This window comes from Peromyscus maniculatus, chromosome 17, assembly GCF_049852395.1.
Source record: "Peromyscus maniculatus bairdii isolate BWxNUB_F1_BW_parent chromosome 17, HU_Pman_BW_mat_3.1, whole genome shotgun sequence".
NCBI classification, from domain to species: Eukaryota; Metazoa; Chordata; class Mammalia; order Rodentia; family Cricetidae; genus Peromyscus; species Peromyscus maniculatus.
Window position 1 is genome coordinate 40852414 of NC_134868.1, and position 27089 is coordinate 40879502.

Here is a 27089-nt window from a genome sequence, read left to right on the forward strand (position 1 = left end):
AAGGAAATAACTTTTGATAGACTTAGTCTTTGCCCAAACACAGCTGTGTTATTTGTGTGTATAAATGTCTGCGCAAATACAGGGTGGATGGGGCAGAAGTAGAGGGTTGCTCAGGGCATGGATGGAACAGTTTACAGACTTACCAGAACTAGAATATTGGTGAAATTGGGCTCTCAGCTCCCCCACAGGTGTTTTAACATGGGATAACCCAGCCCATTTATACGTTCACTCTATAGAGAAGCAACAAGACAAGCTGTGGCTCATGGCAGTGTGGATTGTCTGCCACTGGGGCTGTGGTTGCTGTCTCTCCAGTCCTGGTGTCATTTACATTGTCTCCACTGGGAAAGATCAGGTGTCAGTAGGGACTAGAAGCAAGGAAAAAGCCATCCCCTGGAACCGCGTGTGAAGGAGAGGGGAAGTGAGTGACGACATGCCTCTGTGCTGGATCATTTTCAGGGGTAGGAGACCACTACATCCTGAGGCTTTTTAGCAGAAAGGAAGCTGAAGGACAAACATCTGAAGGAGAAATTAATCTCTGTGAGTAGGTGACAAGCCGAGATAAGCCCTCGGGGTGCACGTCCGGGTAGCACAGATGTTAGTGTGAGAACCAGCACTTGAGGCAAAGAGAATGGGGAGAAGAGTGGGGGAGGGGAGCCCTGGCAAAGAGAAACAAAATACACCAAACAGAAACATCGTCACTGGCAACCGATTCTTCTCAAAGGCTATATATCTGCTGGAAAAATAAAATCTCATACACCTGTATAGCAAAGGCACGGTGACTTGAATTTTTGCCTCTTGATTCAGACAGTCCAAGTGTGCTTTGAAGAACAGTTTCATGGGTGCTTTGAGAGCCACAGGAACATGCACACCCATTCAGCCTAGCCCTTGGAATGTGCCTGAAAAGAAACTCAGAAACATGTATGTATACAGGTGGTTCAGATCAATGGTAACATGTTTACCTAGTATGCACAAGGCCCAGGACCTTGTTTTCAGTATCACACAGAAAAATAGAACAACCAAAAAATGCATATTTGAAAATATATTGATAGATTCAAGTTGTTATTTTTTAACTGCCATAGAGAAAAATGAGAGGACTTACTAATCCAGTGATAGCCTATTCAATGCTAAAAATTATATTAAAGGTTGGAAAACATTAAAAATTCTCATATGATAAGAATATATAACTAAGTGCATTATGTGGCTTCAATATGCAATTATTATAACTACATGTGTACAAGAACAAACCCCTGAAGGAAAAAAGTAGAAAGATTATAACAACATTCTTTTTCCCCTTAAGACAACATTGTTGTCATTGTAAGAGTACATTTCCTAAGTGAAACAAAGGGTAAAAGAAAAGGTTGAAACTTTACCATCGCCAGGAGGTGGTAGCGCACACCTTTAATCTCGGCACTTGGGAGGCAGAGCCAGGCAAATCTCTGTGAGTTCGAGGCCAGCCTGGTCTACAGAGTGAGATCCAGGACAGGCACCAAGACTACACAGAGAAACCCTGTCTCGAAAAACCAAAAGGAAAAAAAAAAGTTTTCTTTTTTAAGAAAAACAAAACAAAAAAAGAAATTTTACCATGTGCAGATCAACTAGTCTGAATCTCTTGTTTTATGGTGTTGAGTTGTATATAAAATGTCTGAGAGAGAGGATAAGCTGATTTCAATGAGAACAGTAAGGACTGTTCATTCCTTAAGTACTGTTAGAAGTACTGTCACTGTCCAGAGGAAACACATAACAAAGGATGCATTAGTGTTGCCTGACCATGTCTCCCAAATCACCCAGCTTACTTGAACTCTGCCTCCCTAAAACACAGCATCCCTCCTTATCAACCACACACATAAGGAGCAGGACATCATGATGATGACTCCTTAAGGAAGAGAATGGAGGGGTCGTTATTTCAGGAGCAGCATGCTTCTCTGTACCTAACTGTGTTATACACATTGGTGAGGTCAAGCAAAGAAAGTGGCAAAGATTTATATTTCAGCCTTTTGAAAAATATGAAATAAATTACTGCACAGTCCTTTGGACAACAAAATAAGACAAACCAAAATTACTTCTCTCTTAATTCTGTTTCCCAACATGCCCACCCCAAGGAGGACACTACATCATTTCCCTCTGACTTGACTGTCCCAATAAGATAGTCTCACTGAGAGAATGGATATTGTTTTGGGGGAGTATAAATTATGGTTATGGCATGGCTAAGGTGACTCTTACCATCAACTACAATATACTGCTCAAATCAGTCAGATCAGCACAGTTTAAGAAACAGGAGCTAAGACTTCATCCCAGAGGAAAAGGTACCCCTCGGCCTCAGACTAGGGGGGATCTGAAGCTGAACAGCCCCCAGGATGCATACTTTTGCCTAGACCTTACACTGCCACCAAAACCTTCATATATAGATGCTGTCATACTTTGTAGTTAGAAGCTAATTCAAGAGGTAAGTATGAATTTAGGACTTGAGTGGTGGAACTGCATAATTTCTTTAAATGATCAGGTACTAAAATCTGTTCTGGGAGCACCCACTCAGTTGTGTGATGATCTTATCCTGAGTTTCTATTAATGATGTCTGGAATGCTGAGTTTTCCAGTTCTGGGTAGGAGAGAGGGCTTTGGCCTTCTAGGGGCTTCTGTTTAGAATGGAAACAAGTTCAAGACAATGGTACCACAGGGCAGCATTGGCAATGGGCGTCTCCTGGAGAGGGAAGATGCTGGTGAATGAAAAAGACAATAAAAAGGAAAAGGAACCAGACTGGTCCCAGGTATGGTGGAGGAGAAAGTTTACTGTAGATATGTAGGAAAGCATAGCCAGAGTAGACATGACCAGATTGAGCTGGACTATAAGAGGAGAAGGGGGAGGGGAAGGGAGAGGGGAGAGGTGAGAACCAGGTGGAGCAGACAGGAGTCCCAAAAGAGATTAAATGGAAATGACCAGTTAACCAAAATGGTTAGATTATATAGGGAAGGGCAGCTGGGGAAAGGGCAGCCTAGCTTGTGGGCTGGAGAAATTTAGGGTAGGAGGCGGGCTATACCATGAAGACCCTGTAACAGGTAGCGACTGAGGGATGTTGGGAGAACCTGGTGGCCAGGTCCTCTTTGGTATGTTAAATAGGCATCTCAGCCTATTTTATTCTTATTTTATTTATTTATTTTATTCTTGTCTTTATGATCAAGAAAAATGTATATTTTATTTCAAATGCTCATCTTAAGATTTAGCAAATTATCACAATGAATTCTTGAATAAGTTAATCACCCTGGTTTGTTGAAATGATTTAGCCATATTTCTTTTTGAAGGGACATTTAAAAGCTTATGAGTGGTCATAGTGATAGGCTATATAGTGAAGTAGGAAACCCAAGAATAGGGTAAAAATATCTGGACTGAGATTTGCACATAATTCCTGATGCTGGTCTTCATGACTTCCTACACGCTTATTTGTGTTCACAGTATAAAAGAAGAGAGACTACTATTTTTGCTCAGGTCATGGGTAGCGCTGCCTGTTGTCTGTCTGCTCTGTGTATTTTCTCATGTTCTTCTTCAATTATTAAAACTCTTTACTTTGACAAGAAACATCTCTTCCTTCTGCCTGGGGCAGTCAGTGAGCATGACCTATCACCTACCCTCTGCACAAGACTCTACCCCCTTCACCTCTGATTATCCACAGGTTGGTGCTTGGCCAAAAAGACAGGACTAATAGAAGTCATCTTGGTCTATACCAGGTATGTAAACAGACTCGGGAGTAGTTCTTCTTGCCAATAAGAGATGCTAAACTGGAAAATGACGAATCAGGAGAGACAAGGGACACATTACTAGCTGTGAGGAGCTGCCACGGCTCCAATGGGGGAAAAGGTGGAAATGGTAGAAACAGACAGATGGAGAGAAGCAGAGAGCCTAGGACCTGAGTCCCTGGCTGCTGTCCCTAAGGACCTGGAACCTGGTTGCTATAATTGTTGGGTTCTTTCTATAATCCAAGATTCCTTCCTATCAGTGAGAGACTGTATGTTCCTTCTTTTGGCTAGCAGCTCTGAGTAGGACACTACCATCTAAAACAGAAAGAGCCCTGGTAACACATCCTTTGTTATCAGAAAAGAATTGGAATGCCAATTTCACAAGGAAATCATTTTATTTTCTAAAATTAATGTAGAAAGCATTTTTTCCTATGGGGCTTAATAGCACACCCTGAGTGATGTCATAGGCAGTGCCCTCACCATGCGATTACAGGAAATGCAGAAGTGATTTTCATGTGGTGGTTTCTAGTATAAACCTTGAATCAAAGCCAAGGGCATAACATTAAGGCTTAATTGAATTGAAACAATTCTTCAAGGTTTTGCCCATATCATATTGAGTGTTCAACATTCTAGTGGTCTAATTTCACTCAAGGGAGCTTCAAGGAGTGGAGAGTTACTCTATTATCCCTGAGCCCCTTCTTGCCTATGTGTCCAAACTTATGCTAAAGGCTGGTTAACAAATATTTAGATCCTCTAATTTCTAACATGACTGACATTTCTAGATAAATGAGTAAGAAATGCATCTTAAAAATGCCTTTGGGACAGTGTAAAATTAAAAGGAAAATAAATATTTATTATTATTTGAGTATAAAGCACTGGCTTCTGCATAGAAGTGATCTCACAATGGCCTTTGAGGATACCTATAAGCGCTGATTTTTCATTTAGCAGTCACCTTTGGATTTACAGGAGTATTTAAGTAGACCATCAGTTAGATACTCAGAGTTGCAAAACTGAGTGTTTTTTAACCTGAAGTAGTTGTTCAATGAGAATGTGTGCTTATTTGCTACCACAGAAGAACTTGGTCTCCCAATATGTTCTCAGAAGAGAATGGGTTTCAAATGTTCGTTGGTCTGTATGTTCATTTATTATCTCAAATGTTGGTTCTAAAAGGACAGATGTGCATCGTTCTCACTGGGGCATCGTTCTCACTGGGGCATCCTTGGTACTGAAATCAGGTAACAGAACATTTATGTTGCCATTAAAACAATTTAGTCAAACATTAACTGTATCTAGGTGATTGGCAATAAACACTTGAGAGCCAAATTGGTCCTAAAAATCACATTTATTCTTTCTATATATTTCCAACCTTTTAATAAAACAATGATTTATAAGTCATCAGTAGTTAAATAAATTCATACATAGTAAAAAAAATAACCAAGAAAATATTATGGATTTGGCCTTTTAAAGTAATACCTATTCAAATTACAAAAATATGAACAGTTTTTCCCACATTATTGGATTCATAATTAAGAAGTAAGACAATAATCTAAATCTCAAAGCAAATTCAGAGGAAGCATCTGAACAAATTTAACAAAACATAAATCTAGTTGCCCAGTGTTTTCATTTTCACATTATGAGTGGCATTAATTGGATGATAATAATAATAAATTAACCCTAAAATCTTGTACTTCTGAACTCTTATTAGGAGCTTTACATGAATTATCTCTCTACTGCAGTCTTATAAAGTGATTTTTATTATCATTTCCACTTTTATATGTTAAACATGAAATTTAAAGAAGATTAATACATTTCCAGGATGGCAAAGTTAGTAGCCAACACATTCTATCCCTGAGTGAAAATATTATTAGAAATCAAATAAATAAATGTGTTGGGATTAGACAAGTATAATAATTAACATCTATATAATAGTTATTTTTACAAATGTGTGTAACAATAAAATATCACTCTACTTTTGGAACAACATCTTTGAAGTGATAGAGTTCGATGATTGTCTTAAAACAAAGGTTTTAGAGGAAACTGGAAACTTGAAGGCAGTTCATCCTGGTTCTCAGTCTGTGGGTTGCAACCCCTTTGGGGTCAAATGACACTTTGACAGGCGTCGCCCAAGACCACACAGATATTTACATTATGGTTCATAACAGTAGTAAAATTAAGTTATGAAGTAGCAATGAAAATAATGTGGTTGGGGGTCACCACGACATGAGGAACTCTATAAAAGGGTCGCAGCATCAGGAAGGTTGAGAGCCACTGTTCTAAGTGTCATTCCAAGCCAGCTCCATCTCTGATGCTCTCCAAGACTCTCAGAGCCCCTGTCCCTGGAAGAGACACCCTATATACTGGTTGAACTTTGACTATTTGGTAAATGAACTTGAAGATTTTTTTTAAAAATTTATCAAAATTTTTATAAGATATATTTTGATTACGTTATTCCCCTCCCCAGCACCTTCCAGCTCCTCCCACTTTCCTGCCCACTCAACTTCATGTTCTTTCTCTCTTTCTCAAAGGCGGGGTTGGGGAAAGCAACAAACAAATGAAGTCAGATAGATTTTAGGTATTAAAATAGCTGTAGTAGCACTCACAATTACCACCTACATTTTCTTTACCAAGGAATAGACTTGGATGTGGCTGTGACCTGGAGCCCATACCTATAAACAAATGGGCCAGGGCCTGTAGCTCAGTGGTTGAGTTAACCTGGATTGTGCAAAGTCCTGGGTTTGATGCCCAGCCCTGGAAATAAAGAAGCCAATGGACCTAATCTCAGAAGTCTGAGGAAGAGAAGGAAGCCCGAGGCTAGCCACAATGACTGATTCCACCCACAAGCACTCTTTTAACTCTGTCTCATACCCTGTAAACGAGCAAAGGACACTCTGCCCTCATGAAGCTCACATGGAGAGGATCAGAGTGTTGATGTGTTTAATTGAAAAACTAAAAAAACCCGAGGTAAGAAAATAAACAATCTCTTTTATGTCAAAAAGCCACATGTTGAAATGCGATTAAAATCATGTGGAACTCAAACATAAAAATCCCTGGTCTATCAGAACGGAAGAGAGGACACGACCAAGCCAAGTTTCCCTTTCTTGGCGTCACTGACGTCCTACTTCTGAGTAGCATATAGCTGTGTGTCTGTCTACATAGCTGGCAGAGGTAAGCTGCCCCCACATGTTGTCATGGGCTCTTCTTCCATTTGTGAACTCACCCTGAGATTTGAATGTAAGACAACTGGAGAGAAATAAAAATTTCTCATGTTTGCCTTTAAGCCACTATAAGAAGAATAGGGATTATCCTATCAGACTGGAATAGGGAGTTTTCAGAGCCCAACATCAGAATCAAATGGATGTGACTGCTATTAGTTTTCTTATTGTTGTTGCTGGGTTTGTTTGTTTCGCTCACAGTTTGTTTTCGAGGAAAGTTGTTATCCCAAAGATTATAGTCAATGCTTTAAAACAAAATTATCTGACTATAAGGAGACCTATATTTGTCTCAGATGGATTTTTATAGTTTTTTTATAGTTTTTATAGGATTTTATAGTCTCTGATGTGGTTTTGATTTGTTCTGCTTTTTGGTTAGTGATAATGTGTGCCACTGAGGATATTTTAAATGTATAGTTGCCTTAGCTTTTCCATCTCTGATAACTACATCTGCTTGATGAAGAAATAGTTATTATAATGATGTTCACAAAAATGATCCTCTGATTTAACTTAATATGTCGTAAAATATTAATCTTGCATGTCAATGTTCCTTTCCTTTCTCATTTCAGCCACCCCCTTTGATACAGCACATGATTTAATCAAATCTTATTCTTTAGTGGTCCCTGGACATGGTGAGATATTTCTTATCCCATATATGTGATAACCCCTATTCTATAAGTCTAGTTCACACCCAGTGCCTCCTCTCCCTTGATGGATGAACAACATCCCCACACATGACTTAGAACTTTTAAGTCCCTCTATCTAATTAAGTAGTAAACCCAGGATAGCAGAACGTTAGTGCTGAAGGAGTCCCAGCTCCTCCGGATTGCTCACCTGGCTAAATCAGAGGCCTTTGAAAATTTTTGGCATACGAGTTCTTAAGTCCTAGCCACAGATCTGGTAAACTGAAGTGGCCTTAGGAATCCATGTTTTTTTTTAATATTTATTTATTTCACATCCTATTCACAGATAAACAATTAATTTAAGTCTAGAATACATGCTACCCTTTACTCTTTATATCCAATCAGCAAAACATTATCAATGTAATGGGCTACTGTTGTGTCTAATGAAGGAACATGATCAGAATTCCTATGAACTTTATAATCATAAGGAACTTGGGATTTAAAACCTTCCCATGACAAGATAATAGGGTTATTCTGTTTGAATCCGTGTTTTAAAGAAATTGTTTGAGGTACTTCAGAAGCCACAGTGGGCTCAAAAGCTACTGTGTTCACATAAAGTTGATGTCACAAACAATGAAGCAGCAATTGTGTGATTTGTTCAAAATGACAGGGAGCAAATTGCAGAATTGGGGCTTGGACTTGGTGACTTCTCAGCTGTACCATCCTCTGGTGTTTAAGTTGCCACCCTGTAGTTATTTGTCTATCAAGTGACACCAACCTACAGAATCATCTACAGCAGTTTGGGGACAGTGAGGGGTTGAAAATATTTCCAGCTTAGAAATCAACCATTGGCCAGCTGGATGGTCTGGGTGTGTGACATGAACATAGTCACAACTTTTTAATCTGGGGCCTGGGTAATAGTTCTTGCTCTCAAAGGTGTGCAGGTTGGTATGTTCAGGATGAATATTATAAATTCTTCTATACAAGAGTAGTATTGATGAGAAATGCATGGAACACACAGGTAATGGCAGTGAAGCTTAGCAGAGAATCTTTGAGCACAGAGGCCGGGGAGGCTACCCAGCATGGATTGGGCTAGGTCTCACAGATACGTGTCTGCTAGTGGAGCTGATGTGAGGTCTGAAGCATGTCCTGCAGTGCAATCTGCTTTGTTGACCAAGCTCTGAGGTCCTGTTTACCAGGATTGTCCGATGGCTGATATCTCAGTAGTGATATTAGAGAGTGCCAGGCACATAGACAAATAGTGTCTTTTACTACTTTTTTTCTAAACCAATGGTTCAAATACAGAATGTTTTCTTGGGAGGAAAAGATAACAGATTTCAATGTAGCATGATACTCCAGTCTTCAAATCCAAGACCACCATCTTTTTTCTTCAGTCAGTTTTACCTCAAGTCTCATGATGAACCTATATTATTTTATTAATGAGATTTGAAAATAATCAAGTAACCCAGTGAGAATTAAAAACGGCCTTAATTGTGACTGCAATTGTTCTTCTTCCCCACCATACTAGAGTTCACTGATCACTGTTCCATAGACGAGCAGTTTCTGAATTCCTTTTCCCAACATGCTTCTCATCTTGAGCAAGATATTTTTGGGAAGCAAAAGAACCAAGAGTGATCACCCCATCTCTAGTGTAATCATGTCCAAAACTGAACTCTGCTTTTGACATCCATTTCTGTAGCAGTGCCATGGTTAAGTAGTGGAATGATACAGAGATAGGTAACAACTCTGATTACCTCCCAGAGTCTGCGTTCCAACTCTCATCCTCCTGGCCTTGATAGTCTTTTCTTTTTTGCCACTGCTCTAGAAAATCACCCTTCTATCCTCGTTGACGTGATGAACTAAGGTTCACTTTCTATTGCTGCGATAAAGACCATACCAAAAGCATGTGGGAAGGAGAAGGTTTATTTGGCTGGCATGTTGCACGTCACATGATCACAGTCCATCACCAAAGCAAGCCAAGACAGAAACTCAAGGCAAGAGCTGAAGCAGAAACCAACAGAGATGAGTGTTTCTTATTGGCTTGGTCTTTCTATCTCCTCTTCTTGTCTCTACAACTGGGGAGAGAGAGCAAATCAAAGCACTAGTGATTTCTGACAAGGAGCTAGCAATGCAAGGGTGGGAACAAAGCATAATTAAAAATAAAATGATCCTTCAACATATTCTAAGTTGGAAAAAACTGAAGGGAATCCCATGGAAACTCAATATACTCTAGGAATATATTTTAAGGTATGTAGAGTTTGAATTTGAAAAATACAAGTAGTTACTAGATTTGGAAAGACAATTGATGCTACATGCAGGGAGCTAAGGAATTTCTTGTTCTTGTTCTAACAATATGATAATTGGCACATAGTTTTATTTACCATATTTATTAATGAGACTTCTATGATTTCATCAGCAAGTACCAAAATATAGAATGTGAGAAAGAGATAATGGCAGAAATTGACGTGACATTGTTTTCATTCGAAGAATGAAGATTGGACTTCTAATGTGTGATTAAGTTAGGTCCACCAGAAAAAAAAAAAAACAAAAACAAAAACACAATGCCCACCTAAAAGAGTATACACAATAACTCTTTTGCCTTGGACAACACTTACATAATCTCAGTTGGGCAGCTCCTTGAGAGTCTGTGATGGTGATGGAATGCATTCACAACCTGGGTGAACAATGTACACACAGCCAAGTTCAATTCCCAGGAAGTCTTTCGGGAAGTGCCAGATTAAGTGATATTTACATACCCAGTCTCTTTGAAGAGTGTCCTTTCAGGTTCCTTACCCTAAAGAAGTCATGCCCCAGCTTATACCCTGTTCCTGTAACAATTATGTTGGTTTCTTTTTACCAGTGGTTCAGTAATGACATTACAAAAGAAAAAAAAAAAAAAAAAGGAAAAGAAAAAGCTGGATGCCATGACTGACTGTTGAAAAGTTCCCAACAACAACATAAAGTCTTAGGAGCTCTGAGTCTCAACATGTTTCCTCCTAGGCCTTGTGTAAACCAAGATAAATGTTAGAGGAAGACTGAGTTCAGCATTTGTGCTGAAGCAGCAGCTGTCAGCATTGGTGACATTCAGTGTTTTATGGATCTAAATTGAGCCGGGATTAGGAGGCCACCTGTCTCCCTGAGCTTGTTGTGATTCAGTTACTTGGAAAAAAATAGACTTCCAGATGAGGATTTTAAAGTCTAGTGGGGCTGGGAAGCCAGGTATGGCTTGTCAATGAGAAATATGAATATCCTGATCAGAATTCTTGTTAGCCTTACTCAGCAACTGCCCGTATCACTGTTCCTCTTAATGTCCTTGCCAAGACATCTTCAGCTGTACAAATGGTACCAGTTCTGTCCCTTAAGCTGCAGAAGTGTTAGGGGTGAGAACATTAAGCATAAAAGTAGATCAAGTATATTCAAAAAGCTCTCTGTGATCAAAAACTAATTAGGTCTCTAGACAAATACACGAGCTAATCATTTTCTTAGTGTGTGTGTACATCCAGAGCCAAGAGAGGATGTCTCATTGATTATTAAGCAGAATTTCTAGTGTTGTTTACCCTATAATAAGATCCATTCCCATCATGGAGAACCAGGCCAGGCACTCTCGTGGTTTTTTAATAAATGCTTTCTGAATTAATTAATGTATCAAAAGGCATCTTTGAAGTGGCCGGGATGACATTAAAAGGGTGTGTAGCCACAGAACACAGTTGTCTGCTGCAGCTCTGGTTCCAGGTCGAAAAGTCTAGAAAGAACTCATCAGAAAAAGAGTACAGATGTTTGGGGAATTTCACTTTATCCATTTGGAGGCTGTTTAGAAGTGAGTCCCCCTCCCCTCCCCCAAGCTTCATTTCTCAGAATACTATTTCAATGTTATTTGTTTCTCCCTTAATGATTCTATTTTCAGCTTTTGGTCATAATGAACTTTGGGTGATAAATTAGTGAGAATAAAAATCAATAAAAAGGATGAAGTTTTCATTTTGGAGAGTAAAAGTGATATTTGTGTTAGGGAATAAAAGAAACACTGCAGATAGAATTTCCTCTCATCTCAGAGATACTCATCTGGCTTCTGGGAAAGAGCTAATATTTATGGGCCTCCCATAGTACAAGGGCAACCTCATGCCACACGCCTTAAAACTCACATTAGGAAATAGCCACATGTCGACGAACTCTCTTCAAGAAACAATGTTCATTTAACAACTGAAGACACAAAAGGCTTTATTTATGAGTCATTATTGAAATCCAAAAGCCCTTTCTGGGGCTGGAAGTGGTAGAGTGTACACTTAAACAAGCACAAATGTTCACTGTTCAGCACGAACAAATAAAACAAAACAATTACCACCAGCAACAAACACCTAATGAGAGAGAGAGAGAGAGAGAGAGAGAATATTACATCTTTCTGTAGTAGCTAAATCATCAGACTCACTCAAGTTGTCCTTTGACCTCCACATGTATACTCTGTCCTACTCTTGAATGCATGCAAAGGTGTAGGCATATGCACACACACACACACACACACACACACACACACACACACACACACATACCTTGCACACACACTTGCACACATACCCTACAGTTAGATAAACAGATAATAGCCTTTATTGTTCTTCCCACTGTGTGTGGAAGAGTCATGAGTCCCAAGGAAAGATACAGGAACCGTAGTTCAAAGTCATTTCAAGTCAGCCCTGAAACCATAGACCACAAAAATGGACGCAGCAGGTTGTTATTTGTATATCTCTTGAATTCATATGTGTACATGCATATGCATATAATAATAATAAATGTAAAGAAGCCATCCACTTGAGAGTGGGTGGAGAACATAGGAGGAGTTTGAGGGGTGATAGCTGGGAGGGCCTGGAGGGAAGAAAGTGGGGTGATGTACTTCTATTTCTATAAAAACATATTTAAAAATATTCTAAGGGACAGTCCTATGTCTTTTTGGTATGCTTTGCCTATAGTTCTTTGCACAGGCCTGGCAACCCGAGTTCCATCTCCTTGGTGTCCTACAAACAGGCATCAGAGAACTGACTTCCAAGAGTTGTCAGACCTCCACACAGGCACAGTGACTCTTACTGGCCTGCACAACCCCATCCCATACACACTAAATAAACATTTCCTAAAAGGGTTTCACATTCTTAAGACTTTGTACTTGCATGCACAGATGCAAGCCTACTCCTTTCATTTGTTTGACAGAGCTCTAAAATAAACTATTTGATAAGGTAAAAATAAATATTGTGTATGCATGTTCATATTTCTGTCTTTGTCTATGTGTACATGGTATTGGTGTACACGTTCATGTGTGAGTGCAGGCACATTTGTGTGTGGAGGATCATGGACAACAACAGATGTCAATATTCATCTTCTACCTTTTCTGTGTGACAGGTGGCTTGTTCACCACTGCTGGCTGGATGAACTTCTGGGGATTCTTCTATTTCTGACTCCCACCTCACCATGAAAGTGTTGAGACTGCAGATCTATACCACAAGTCCAGCTTTAAGTGGGTTCTGAGGAGCTAAACGCAGTTCTTCAGTCTTGCATGGCAATAACTACGAGGCATCCTTCCAGCCCTATCTGCGCATTTTAATTGAATAATGCCCAGGATATGACTAAATAAGGGAGAAATCAACTTGTTGATATTTTAGATGCGATGTCCCTCAACCCCACGGATAATTCAGTTAGGACAGAAATGTGAGAAAGTGTGAATATTAAGACACAGATTCACCCAATCATGGGAAAACAGCTGCAGAACGGCAAGAAGGGAGCGGCTGGACACTCTCTGCCAGGAGCCACTATTATAAGGCATGATGCTAATGATAACATAGAGATGGTTCTCTTGAAAATTTAAAATAATGAAAGGCTGGAGGGAGGGGAGCTGGTGATCTCCATAGCACGGTGGCAGCCTACACACCACAGGGCTAGAAAAAGGGGACCAGATATGACTGAATGACAACTTCATGAGTCATTGTAAGCCCATTCCAGGGAAGCAGCTTGAAATGGAAATCACATTCATCTTCTAAGTACTTTTAATTTAGCGAAGCCCTTTATTGAGATATTTGTAAGCAAATATGACATATCAATGATTCTTTCTGTCTTTCTTTTTTAAAGCAGTAACTTTGGCATATAGTCCACTAACTGAAAATGAGTGAAATATATCAAGACAATGCATTTTGAACATTCTACTCACTTTGACACATTTAAAATGTCTTACTCTTTTCTCTTGTTTTAAATACAGGACCTTTGTTAGCACTGATTTATTTTACTGTTGTTAATATGTCTAATTAAGTCATCATCAATATGTCCAAGAAACACAGTGGCTTTTAATTATTTTACACCTTAAGTTCTATTCTACTACGTGAAAAATCTCTGTATTCATTCAAGCCACTTCTTTCCTTTTGTGTATTGTCCGGCAGAAGGAGTCTTAGGAACTATTCCGACATAGATTTAACAATGCGATCTTCTGCGATAGTGCTTCACGGTTGTTTAGTTCTTCTGGTCTTGACCTCCTCGTGTTTTCAGTGACTTTGGGATGGTGAAATGAGTCTTCAGGAAAAAATCTTTTAATTAAAGCAAACAAAGGATCGGTTTTTACGGGAAGGCGGTCAGTCAGAGAGTTCTTGTGGTTAAAGGGGGCAGGGGAGATGCTGTATGGAGAGACAAAGAGAGGACCCTGGCGGGGGGGTCAGGAGATTACACAGCAGTTCCCCTATTCCACCCACCCTACAAGGTTCTCCTGGAATCTTCTCCATTCACTTGGACCACTTCATTAATAATTGTTTTTCTGACTATAGTCCAGAAACTTCCAAAAATAATAAGTTTCCCAGACCACCACACTATTGTCAATTCAGGAGCCATCTTACAATAAAAACAAACAAACAAAAATGGGGAAAAAAAATCATTCTATACATCTTGGCACATTTAGTTTTTTTTTTTTTTGGTTTTGTTTGTTTGTTTGTTTTAAGAGAGTCAGAGAATGTGTGTTTCTTCTTTCACGTGTCTCAGAACATCATTTTGGTCTTACAGAGGGGAAGGTTGTATTCTGTCTAAAGCTGCAATTTCTTGTCCTCCTGAAGAAATCCATTGTCTACTCTGAGCTTCCACTGAAGCAGGTGTCAGTATCTCCTAACCTTGGTCCTCACTGTCAAGTGTGTTACCATCCTTATTTTCTTTGTCTAAAAGTTTTACTATTCCTGCTGCTTCCTCCTTCCTAACACGTACTTTCCTGAAGCCTTGTACAAACTCTTTGTGCCTCCAGATCCACACTCTTTTTGGTTCTAGTGTCCTTTTAAAACATATTAATAACCATTTGTCTAATAGACCGATACCTGCTCTCTGTTATTTCTAGCCTTATAACATGATGTATCCATCTAACTACAGCATGCCTCACACCTCCACACTGAGCAACTGGCTATAAACATGCCATAGCCTGTCCCTCAAGTGTTCTTGATTTTGTTGCATTTCTTTCCTGTTACCTTCTCAGTCCCTTTTCCAGATCTACTGCCATAGTGGCCCTCTTACTCTACATTACCGTCAGTTTCTTCTATGTCTCTAACCCTGCGTCACTTGAAATGGGCACAAGGAAGAAACAAAGAACTGTGACCAAGCTCACTTGCAATCCCTGGGAGATCTCTTAACAAAGTAGATTTGGGACTGGGAAACTCTCTTATTTCATTCTTTTCCTTATTCTAGAATTTACAAGTATGTTTCATAGAGTGATCTGCCAAGAGGACATTATGGATCCCAAGGATCATGTACCCTTACCTTGTGGCCGTTTCACAGAGACCACAATGGGGCAATTTAGATTTTTTTTTTTCCGAGACAGGGTTTCTCTGTGTAGCTTTGTGCCTTTCTTGGATCTTTCTCTGTAGACCAGGCTGGCCTCGAACTCACAGAGATCCGCCTGGCTCTGCCTCCCTAGTGCTGGGATTAAAGGCGTGTGCCACCACCGCCTGGCACAATGGGGCATTTTAAACTTAGTCTTTCTGATTGTTGTTCCTCTTCCTCCTCCTCTTCTCCATTTCTTCTTGTCTAATAAAATATAGCTTCAACTTATTGTTCAAGTGAGGTTGAAAGGTTTAGCTTTCATTGCATTAGGCACAACAGTTCGACAAAATCAAAATGCCATTTCACTGGGTGGCACAGCCATATGAACACAGTTCATTTTTGCCATGCTGTGCTTTTTCATGGGTTAAAACCAGGCATGGTTTATGATAGGATAAAGTGAATGTTGGACACATGGCCATAAAGGATGGCTGTGTCATTAGTCACCCCCAGAAAAAAGGGAAGGTAGAGATTTTTGCCTGAACCCTGTTGACCTTGGTGATTCCTAGTCCTCATGGCTGCTATGTCCTGAATGACAGTAGCATTCTTCACTTCTCTTTCCTGTATATACAGGTCACTACTTTCACATCAAGTGGATAAGATAGCCTGTGAGAACTGATGGACTTGTTCGGGCATTTCTATTATGGCCAAGAGCTAACACATACCAACTGCTTATTTACCTGAAAGTAAACAGCGACTTAAGGAGTTTAGTTGGTTTGGGGTCACATGACAGATATATGTGTAACACCATTAGGCACTTCTAAGCTGTTTTCCATGGTTTTAAATTAATTTCCATTCTCAACAACAGTGTGCAGTTCTTGATGAAGTCATGCATTTTTCCGCTTTTGATATTCCATTGGGTTTATGGGATAACACATTGTGGTTTTAATTTAAATTTCTGGGGACTAATGACATTGAGCACCCTTTTGTGTGTTATTTGCACATGTACAGTTGTTTTAGTGAAGATATTTTAAAAGTGTGTATGTATGTTTTTACATATCTTGGACAAGTTACTTTCTTTTTAGATATGCAAGGTACAAATGTTTTCTCCAAGCCTGTGGCTTTCCTCCTCATGCATCTCACATTATCTTTCACCGAGAAGATGTTAAATCTGCTGAAATAAAATCCATCAAGTCTCATTTTGCATTATGTTTTTGGTAGTGTAGATGAGGAAGTTTTCCCTAACCAAGACAACAAGGATCGTTTTTTTCCTTGAGAAATGTTATGGTTTTTATTTTAATTTTCTATTTATAGTTCATTTGAGGTTAATTTTCATATGTGATAAAAGATACGAATTAAATTTCAGAGTTTTTTCATATGGATATCTTGTTATTACAACATTATTTTTCTGAAAAGACAAGCTTTTTCTCCACTAAACTGCTGTTTTCTTTTTTGTAAAAGATCATCTACTGTGTATGTCTCTACTGCTGGTATCTTTGTTCTGTTCCACTGGTCTACTTATTCATTTATTCTAATGCCACATACTAGCATTACATTAGCTTTGTAATAAATCTTGAAGTCAGGCACGCTGAATCATTACTCTTTTTTCTCTCTTTAAAAATCATTTGGGCCACTCTGGAATCTATGTATTTAGAGGTTGTGATTTTCTATAAAAGAAGCCTGCTGAGATTTTCATTGGGATTCTATTGAGTCTAAAGAACAATTTAAGACTTCACAACTTAATATTGAATCTTATTTCTTAGTATACTTTGGTCCTTTAAACCTTTTTATTGATGATAGTTTAAGAGGTCTTGTGCATATTTTGTCAGGATTTATCTTAAGTATTGTATGTTCCTAATGTAATCATTAAAGATTTTCATTACCTTAAATTTCAAATTGTTCATTTTTAGAACAGAAAATACAAGAAATACTTACAATACTAATGCCTTAAACTTGCTAAATATATTCATTAGTTTTATGTAGATTATTGGAGATAGCATGAAATTTTTTGTATAGACGATTTTAATATAAGCAGCAAAGATTGTAGGCCATACATTCCACATTTTACTGAAACTTCTTCAATTTCTACCAAGACTTTTGCCACTTCTTAAACTTATTTATTTATTAACTTTTTTTTCATCCTTTGTGGATTTTACATCATGTGTCCTGATTCCACTCATCAACCTGTCCCCTTGCCTCTGCCCTCTGCCCTTGTAACCCTCCCCACACAAAAAAAATTTAGAAGCATAGCCTAAAAACAAAGCAAAACAAAAAAGAAAAAGAAAATCTCAGTATGGAAGCTGTAGTGTGACTCAGTGAGTCACACAGTATACTCCTTAGTCCATTCATCTTTACTTGTAAGTGTTCTTTGCAGTGGATCTTTGGTCTGGCTTGAGGCCTCTGGCTTCTGCTGCTCTACAGGCCCTCACTGGGACTCCTCCTGGATATCCTATTGTCCTGTGTCATGGGGGTCCTGTAGCTATGGATCTGTAGATCCAGATTTCTGCCACTTTTTAATATGGGAAAAGTTATTTTCATGTCCAAGTCTATGCTCATTTCTCACTGCCATCTCACCAGGTTCACATTTATAATATTCATGTTTCAGCCAACTTCTCTACCTACTAATGTTTCTCTTCTCTGGGACAACCGGAGTGATCTCTAGACTTGTGCTTGCTCCTTCCTGAGCCCCCACCTGAATTATCCTTAGTCTGGATTTCTGTCAACTGTCCCTTCAAGGCGATGTAGGCAATTGCTAAATTGTACTTCATAGCTCTTCCAGTCTCCACCTGCTGCCTATGGCCAAAGCTGTTTCCACGTATCTGTTAGAACTGTATCTCTCTCCCCAGAGTCAGAATAAGCATCCGGTTTCTATTTCTAGGGCTCTCAGAACTACTTGTCACAGACTTTGAGTGACTTTATACAAAAGACATTGGTTAACTCATAGCTCTGGAGATGACAGATCCAAAAGTCATGATGTTGGTGGGGCCTTGCTCCTTTGGAGATACTAGGATTGCCTTCTTGTCTTGCTTTGTCAATTCTTATGGCCACAGCAATCTTTGACACTCCTGGGCATATAGCTACATCACTTGAGTTTCTGAATCTGCTTCCTATCGGCCTTTTCATAAGACTAATGCATTTTGGATTAGGCTCCCTAAATCAAGTGTGACCTTGTCTTTAACATATTTAAATATAATCTGTTTGTAAATAAGACCACATTTACAGGTACCAGATGTTTGGGTCTCAAAATTTCTCAGGGAATACAATTCAACACAAAACAATGGATTAGTTGGCTATTTGTTGTTGAGCTGTTTGAGTGCCCTACTTTATTATGTAATCTAAAAACTTTTCATATTATTATATGGATGTCATTTTTGTTATTGTTAATATATATGTGAAGCAATGAATTTCAAGCAAAATCTTGTCGTTTTTCAAGAAATCTTGTGCAGTTTGTCATGTGTTTCTATTAGTTTCATAGCAGTTTGGAATAATCTTTAAAAATAATCTTGCTTAATCTCAAATCATGAAGTTTTATTTCTATGTTTTCTTCTCTAATGGTTTTTTAGCTTGTCTTACCTTTAATTCTATGATCAATTTTTGTTCTTTTTTTTTTTTACACACTGAAGTACAAAAGTTGCCTAAAAGCACATCTTATGCTGTTATGTAAAGGTCAGACTTAACTGTTTAAGCCTTGACACTATGAAAAAAAATCAGTTAATCAATCCATAAGCATGCAATGCTCCTTAGATTTATTGTAGTCTTTTCTAGTCACTTCCAACAAAGTTTTCATTCCATGTCTTATACTTCTGTCAAATTTATTCCCAGGTATTTTATAATTCCTGATGCCACTATAAATGTAATTGGTTCCTCAATTCCAGTTTTTGATTAATTGACAGTAGAAAGCAATATAGTTCACTTTTGTATATTCATCTTATATCCTACAATCTAGTTGAACTCAATTATCAGTTCTAATGGTTTCTTTGTGAAGATCTTAGAATTTTCCATAAAAATACCATGTTATCTATGAATAGAAAGTACTTTTTCCATTTTAATCAGAATACCTTTATATCTTGTGTAATTGCCTGGCTCAATCATAAAATTACTGTTAAGTAGAAGAACTGTCAAGAACAGCTGTTCTCTTATTCCTGACTTTGGTGGATAGCTTTCATTTTTTTTTTCACCACAATGATACGAGCTATGAAAGTGCCCTCTATCTGATTGCGGAAGTTGCCTTCCACTCCTAGTTTGTTGAGTGTTGCCAATAAAAGTGTATTGAATGTTATCAAATGCTTTAGGGATACATTGAAACAATTGTGTAGTTTGTGTCCTTGACCTCAATATGTGTGATTACAATATGTGTTATTACATTATGTTGTAGAGAGTGATTTTTGTATGTTAAACCAATCTTGCATTCTCAGAAATGATTTGCATTTGATAATGCTGTATAATCTTTTTCCATTTTAATGGCTTTGGCTTGCTAGTATTTGGGTATTTTCTGCTTTGGGGTGTTTTTAGGGGAGTGGACAAGAGAAATCTTATAGTTCATAAAGTATTTTGGTCTGTTGCTGCTTCTGTTCTCTAGTCTATCAGATCTATGGTCTCTGCCCTTTGTTTCTGTTGCTTTGCCCTCAAAGTCACTCATCCAACACATTTGGTGGATAGCTGTGTAATCACATGCTTAACGTTCTCTCTAGAGCAGGGCTCCATCTTGTGCATTGTGGGTAGACTGAGCACTTTCTTAACTACCTAGTATTGATTCCTTTTCACATACAGTTCTGTTCTCAATGTGTGCTTCATCTAGTATTTTACTATAAACAGTAGGGGAAAGTTGGCTCTATCTTCTGCACTTTGAAGATATCATCAGATAATATTCAGCTAAATAAAAGTTCCAATTAAAGCACAGCATGCCACATTTTCTTCTACTTTGTAACAAGGATCACATTTCATCCAGTTTCAATAATATTTCTTATTTCTTTCTGAGACCCCAACAGGAATCCCTTTAATGTTCATAATTCTCATTCTCTCTATATAAAAATATGTAAGTATATTCAAAAAAATCTAGGTTTTTTTTTCTGTATACACCTCAAAATTCCTTTTTAAACTTTTTAAATTTTTATGTGTATGTATTTTGCCTGAACATATGTGTGTGCATTATGTTTGTGCCTGGTGCCCCAGAGGTCAGAAGAGAGCATTAGAGGCTGTGAAATTGGAGTTACAGTTAGTTCTGAGCTATATAGGTTCTAGGAACCAAACTGGACTCTTCTGAAAGACCAGGAGTTCCTTTAAGCACTGAGGGACTCTTTAGCCTCCTATCTCAAAATCCGTGAAACCTGTACCATTAGCTGGTCCTAAAGTCACTTTTATTTTTAGTAGTCAAGTTTTTCAACTCTCATTTAATTCTTCAGTCAGCACTTCTTAAAATAGTGGGCTGATGGAAGCATTCTCTACCGATCTACATTTTTATATTTGATTTTTAAACTTTTTGAGGATTTTATATGTGAGTTCTATATTTATATTATTTTTACAGCTTTCTTCACACTCTAGCTCTTCTTATGCTTGAAAACCCTCTCAAGTTCATTTCTTCATGACCACCTCTTTAGGATATATATATATATATATATATATATATATATATATATATATATCCCATATATGTGTGTATGGGCCATATATATAATGTACATTGTATGCTGCATGCATATGCATATATTATGTATATATGATGTATTTGTATCTATGTACATATGTGTATATACATATATTGTAATATATGTGCATATATAGTACAATAATAATTATATTACATATATGTATATGTATATGACCTAGTAAGTCCATTTGATATTGCTGTGTTGCTCATAGATATGTGTGTTTAGAGCTGACCACTTGGAATGGGATATCAGATAGTTCATCTGGAGAAACATGATTCTCTGTCCATTATAAACTGTTGATTCCCAGTAGCTCTTCATCTAGATGTGGAACCTTGTGAGGTTTTCCCCATTCATGCTGGCATGTCATCTCGTATGATCATCATGCATGCCTGATTGCTGATCTTTCATGAGTGCAGCTACTTTATAAATTCTAGAAGATACTGTCTTATAGCAACTACCCTAGTCCTCCAGCTCTTACAGTCTTTCTGGCCCATCTTCCATGATGTTCCCTGAGCCTCATGTAGGGATTGCGTTCTAGATGTATCAGTTGGTACTGGACACCCTTGATCACTTATTCTCTTCTTTTTTGATCAGGCATTGGTCTCTGTAGTAGCCTGTCTTCTGAAATAAAATAAAAAGCTTCTTTGATGAGGGATGAGAGCTTTTATTATCTGCAAATATAACAATAAGTATATAGAATACAGTAAGAAAGTACATTGGTTTTGGAAAATGATCAAAGTAGGTTTTCTCTAAAGTCTATGACATCCATAGCCATAGGTAGTTGGCTAGGTTTATGGTACCAAACATAAATTCCCTCTCTTGCATTGAGTGTGTCTTAAGTTGGTTTATAGTAGGTTTCCATCCAAGGTCTATGACATCCATAGCCATGGGTAGTTGGCTAGGTTAGTGGTACCAAGCATAAATTCCCTCCCTCCCATTGAGTGTGTCTTAAGTTCTTTATATAACCATTAATCACCTCTAAGATATGAGTACCACTCACTATTGCACCATTGTGGCTATCTTGTCATGTTGGTCATTGATGTGGTTCACAGGGTCTATGGCTGGTAGGACTGTTGATTACTTTTCTCACTGGTAGCTAGCATAGCACCTTCTGATACTATGAGACAAAACTACTCCTATAGTTTTTGATATTCTTGGAAAGAGGAGAACCCCATTTCTTGCTACCAAAATCTGTATTAGTTGGAGTTCAAGAGAAAAATAAAACCAATAAGAGGCAGCCCAATAGGACACCATTCATTATTTTAGAGTCCAATATCACTATCATATAGAATTTCTTTTCATTTATTAATGGGTTTTTCTTATCTTAAAAAAAAATTGGATTATGGAGTAGAGTTAATCATCATGTCAGTGTAGGTTTCTCTGGCTCCTGACTCCACCTTCTTAGTACCCTTCTGGATGAGGATTCCATTGTTTTCTATCCTTTCGACACCTATCATTGTAGCTCTAGGTAGCATGTTACCTTCCTTTTCACTCTAATATTTATGTATATATAGTATATGATGTGTATGATACATATGTATATGCATATGTACATGTATATGTATGAAAAAACATCTGTTACACAGCTTTCCAGTCATGCTTGCCTATGTGGTCCATGCTATTCTATCTCTCAGCACTGTAGTTACTGATTTTGTCTGAAGTCTGGTTATAAAGTTTAAATCCTTAGGTTTTGCAGGTGTTCTGTTTTTACATAGTGCTGAAATTGCCAAATGTGATGGATTTTTTTTGAGATAACCCATCTTATATTGTAGTAGAAATAATCTTTTCTACACTTTTCAGTCTTTCTTACTTTTTAAATCTTGGTCTAATGATGATGTTTTTATTAGCCACTTAAAATGAAAAGAAGGCAACAATATTTATGAAGCATTGCCCCTCTTGCAATTGCTTTTATTATTGCATAACAGGTGTTATAGAGTAGCAGCCACTGTTGGTTTCCATATTATCTCCAGAAATGTCAAATTTTCCATCTCATCTGCATTGTAAGTATTGGGTGAGGGAAGATAATGCCTTTTAGTCTTTCAGTATACATAAGTATCCTGCACTTCATTTTATAGGAAGCCTCCTGCACTGCATACCCATCACCTCCCTGCACCTCCTCACTCTGCAGGCATCTCCATGGTAACAGAGCCCTCAGATTAGAAACTGCTCAGATGGACCACACCCAACCACAGGGAGACTGTCTTGTTAATATACCTAAGTTCTTAGACTATTGTTTTGTGACTAAGGAAGGCTTGAAGCAGTGGTTCTCAACCTTCCTAGTGCTGCAACTCTTTAACACAGTTCCTCATATTGTGGCGACCCCCAACCATAAAATTATCTTGTTGCTACTTCATAACTGTAATGTTGCTGCTGTCATGAATTATGATGTAAATATCTGATATTCAGGCTATCTAATATGGGAACCCTGTGAAAGTGCCATTCAACTACAAAACTATGAGCATTACATAACATCCTTCTGTCCCCCATCTCTGTCCCTAGCCAGCTGCCTTTCATTCAGATCTATGTGCCTTACCCTTTTCCTTAATAAATACACCTTGGCATGATTAAGGGAGACCTTTGTATCAGCAGAGGGACTAGAAAGGAGTTAAAAGAGGGACTTTCTAGGTTGGCTCCTTCTGTACTTGATGGTGCCTGACATGTCTCAGAAAACTCCGTGGGCTCTGGAGTTCCATAGCAGTCGCAGTCAAGTTGTCAAAACTTGGTGATACGGACAGGTGAGGTCTTAATGCAAACCAGAGAGATAACCTTGGGTCAACCGTCTAGTGTGTTACTGAAGTATTTCATACACCATATCTATTCACCGTCCCCTGTCCTTAGACAATACATTGTCTGAAGACATAGGTTGTATCATTATACTTCCTTTGGCAACAACAATATGTATGAGACAGAGTGATGTATTGAGTGGCTTATTAAGGATACTGAAAGCTCAGGACTAGGCCGACTCAACCATTTGGTACATCCATGAGGCCACATAGCCAGATGGCATCACAGAAGCAGGATGCGTGCAAGGGAGATTTCAGACCAGACAAGAAGACAGGGTGGGGAGGAGCAGGCTTGCTTGTTTTTGTTTGAGGTGTTTGTTTGTTTGTTGTTGTTGTTTTGTGTGTGTGAGAGGGGGGGGGTCCCACTGTCCAGCCCTGTCTGGTTTTGAATTCCCTACTTAGACCAGGCTGGCCTCGAACTCACAGAGATCTAGCTGCCTCTGCCTCCTGAGTGCTGGGATTGAAGATGTGAGGCAGCCGGTTTTACTCTTTGATAACAATCTCACAAAATGTAGTCAACTCTGCATGGCCACCACTAGTGACTTTCCACCAGGCTCCTCTTCTCAAAGGGACCCCCTTTGTGCCACCACACGAAGACCCAAAAGCCCAGTTCATGGTCTTTCCAGGGAATGGGCCACATTCCAAAACATAGCATAGGCTCTGACCACCTCATTCTTCATTGTGTCCTCATGCCTAAGGTACTGCTTGGCCTATGTTAGAGGAATGAATGAATGAATGAGGGCCCTGAAACCATTTGGTGTCCAAATGTTCATCCGAATCTGTTTCAGCTCTGTTTCTTCCTTGCTCTAACCTAAAAAGTCAGACTTTATAAACTTAACCCCTCTGCCACCCTCTCTGTGTGATACAGTTATCTTCTCCTATAATTCAATGATTTAGTATCCACTCTCTTCCCCTCTCAGATCCTCTGGAAGATGAGCAGAAATATTCTGTTCTCACTTCAGGGTTTTGTTTTCTGTCAACCATGAGAAGGGAACAGTTGGGACATCAACCGTGGAGAAACTGTCACAGTTACAGAAGAACCTGAACCTGCCAGCAAGCCATACCCAGGCTATCCCAGTTTCCTCTAGTCTACCTTGGGTCATGTGGTATGCTTCTTTGAGAAAGAAGTCATTTGAAGCCTTAGTTCCCCCTTTCCATGAGGACCTCCCTCTGTGCTGCATTCCACTTCTCGCTCTCCATTGTGTTCAAGTCCTTGTAGACTCTTCTTGGGGGTTTCTATGTTGTGTTCTCAAATTCCTCTCCGTAACCACCCAGGAAGCCCAGTATTAATTAAATCAGTCAGTGTTTCAAGCGGCCACTCCCACTGGCCCTTTCCCACTGAAGTCCCTCCATTGGAGAGAGGAGAATGTGTGTCTGTTATATAAGCAGATGAGTAATTCAGCTGCTCTGATGGATATGAGACACATGTCCTTCTTGGGAATATTTAAACACAGATGCTCAGTCCTATCTCATCTTTTCCTCTTTAATTTGCTGCACAGCTGATTATTCCTCTAATGCTCACACTCAGACAATTACACAGTGACAAAAGGCTTGCTCGGAATTCCAGACATCCTCTTTAATTATTTCCTACGATAACCAGGCAATCTTTATGACGCTATTACTGTTCAGTTTTCTAATTTCACTTTGCAGTCATGGGGACTGCACAATAATCTACATAATCCCCTTCTGATTGCATCTGATACATACACGCTTCAGTTTAGTGGCATTTAGGCTAAACCCTTTCATGCCCTCACTTCATTACTAGGATTTTTAAAATGTGCTTCCATGTGATAATCTAGTCTCTAAGTGAAAAGGCTGTTCCCACAGATTCTTTCTAAGAACAATCTGGAAGTTAATAGATGTGATAATTTTATACCAAACCACAGGATTTGGAGAAGTCAGCTCAGGATTTGAAACCTTGCCCCACAACTTACTGGTTCTGCGTTTTTCTTGGTCAAGAATATAAACATGTTTGAACTTCAATACATAAAAATGGCTCTTGCATAAGGTTTATACAAGGATTAAATGGGATTATGTATGCAGTGCTCTTAAGAGCAAAGACTCAGAATCCAGAGTATATGAGTTTGAACTGTGTAGTTTGGGACAAGGACTAAATATGAGTATCTCCTGACTGTACCATCTCTAAACTGGGAATAATTATACAGTATCTTACTCAGAAGTTGTCGTGGGATATAGAATCATGTGATGTTGTAGTCTCTGGTATTTAATAAGTGCTTAATACAAAATCATTATTGTGATATGGTATGAACAAAAACCATATAAGGCCTAATGTGTGTGCTGGTTTCCATGTGTCAGTTTATACACTTATCTAGTGGAAGTATTTTATACAAATATAGTCCAATTTTTTAACACAAGATAAATGGATACAAGTAGCTGTGGAGAAGCCTGTTTGATGTCTCTTCTCTGAGTTTATTCTGATTATACTATTATAAATATATATATATATACATATACATATATATATAGTATCTATTCACATATCTCATCCTTCTCTTTTGTACTTTCAAACTATTTTTCATTCATTTTAAGTCATGGATTTTACAATATTGCTCAGGATGGTGTGAACTCCTGGGTTCAAATCATCCTTCTGCCTCAACCTCTCAAGGAACTGAGACAGCAGATATGTACCATCATGCCTAGCCTAATGTACATTTTTGAAGCAAAGATTGTCTTCATCTTTGATATCTTTTAGGGATTAGAACATTGACTTGCTAGTAATTAATACTCATGCTTAGTATTTCTTTTTTTCTTTTCTTTTCTTTTTTTTTTTTTTTTGTTGTTTGTTTTTCGAGACAGGGTTTCTCTGTGTAGCTTTGTGCCTTTCCTGGAACTCACTTGGTAGCCCAGGCTGGCCTCGAACTCACAGAGATTCACCTGGCTCTGCCTCCCGAGTGCTGGGATTAAAAATTCTAGCATCAAATGACCAGCCTCAAGTTATCATGGCAAGGGATCAAAGACAGTCAAAGAGCTATTGTAGAGAGAAATACAGTTTAATATAAATTTAATTTCTAAAACGCCAAGATGCTCCCATTTAATGGAAGGAGTGTGGTATTTAGCTTGAGCTCTGCATTCTTGTTTTGTTGAGCACTGTCTTGGGCAAACATGATTGGATCTCTTTTCCCACCTATAACAAGAGCACAGTATCCCCACTTCTTCTCAGAGATGCATCAATTTGTTAAATGAGGTAATATACAGATGATCTGAAGAGCAATATGATAATTCTAAAGAAGCAACTTGGGGTTGGGGATTTAGCTCAGTGGTAGAGCGCTTGCCTAGCAAGCACAAGGCCCTGGGTTCAATCCTCAGCTTCAAAAAAAAA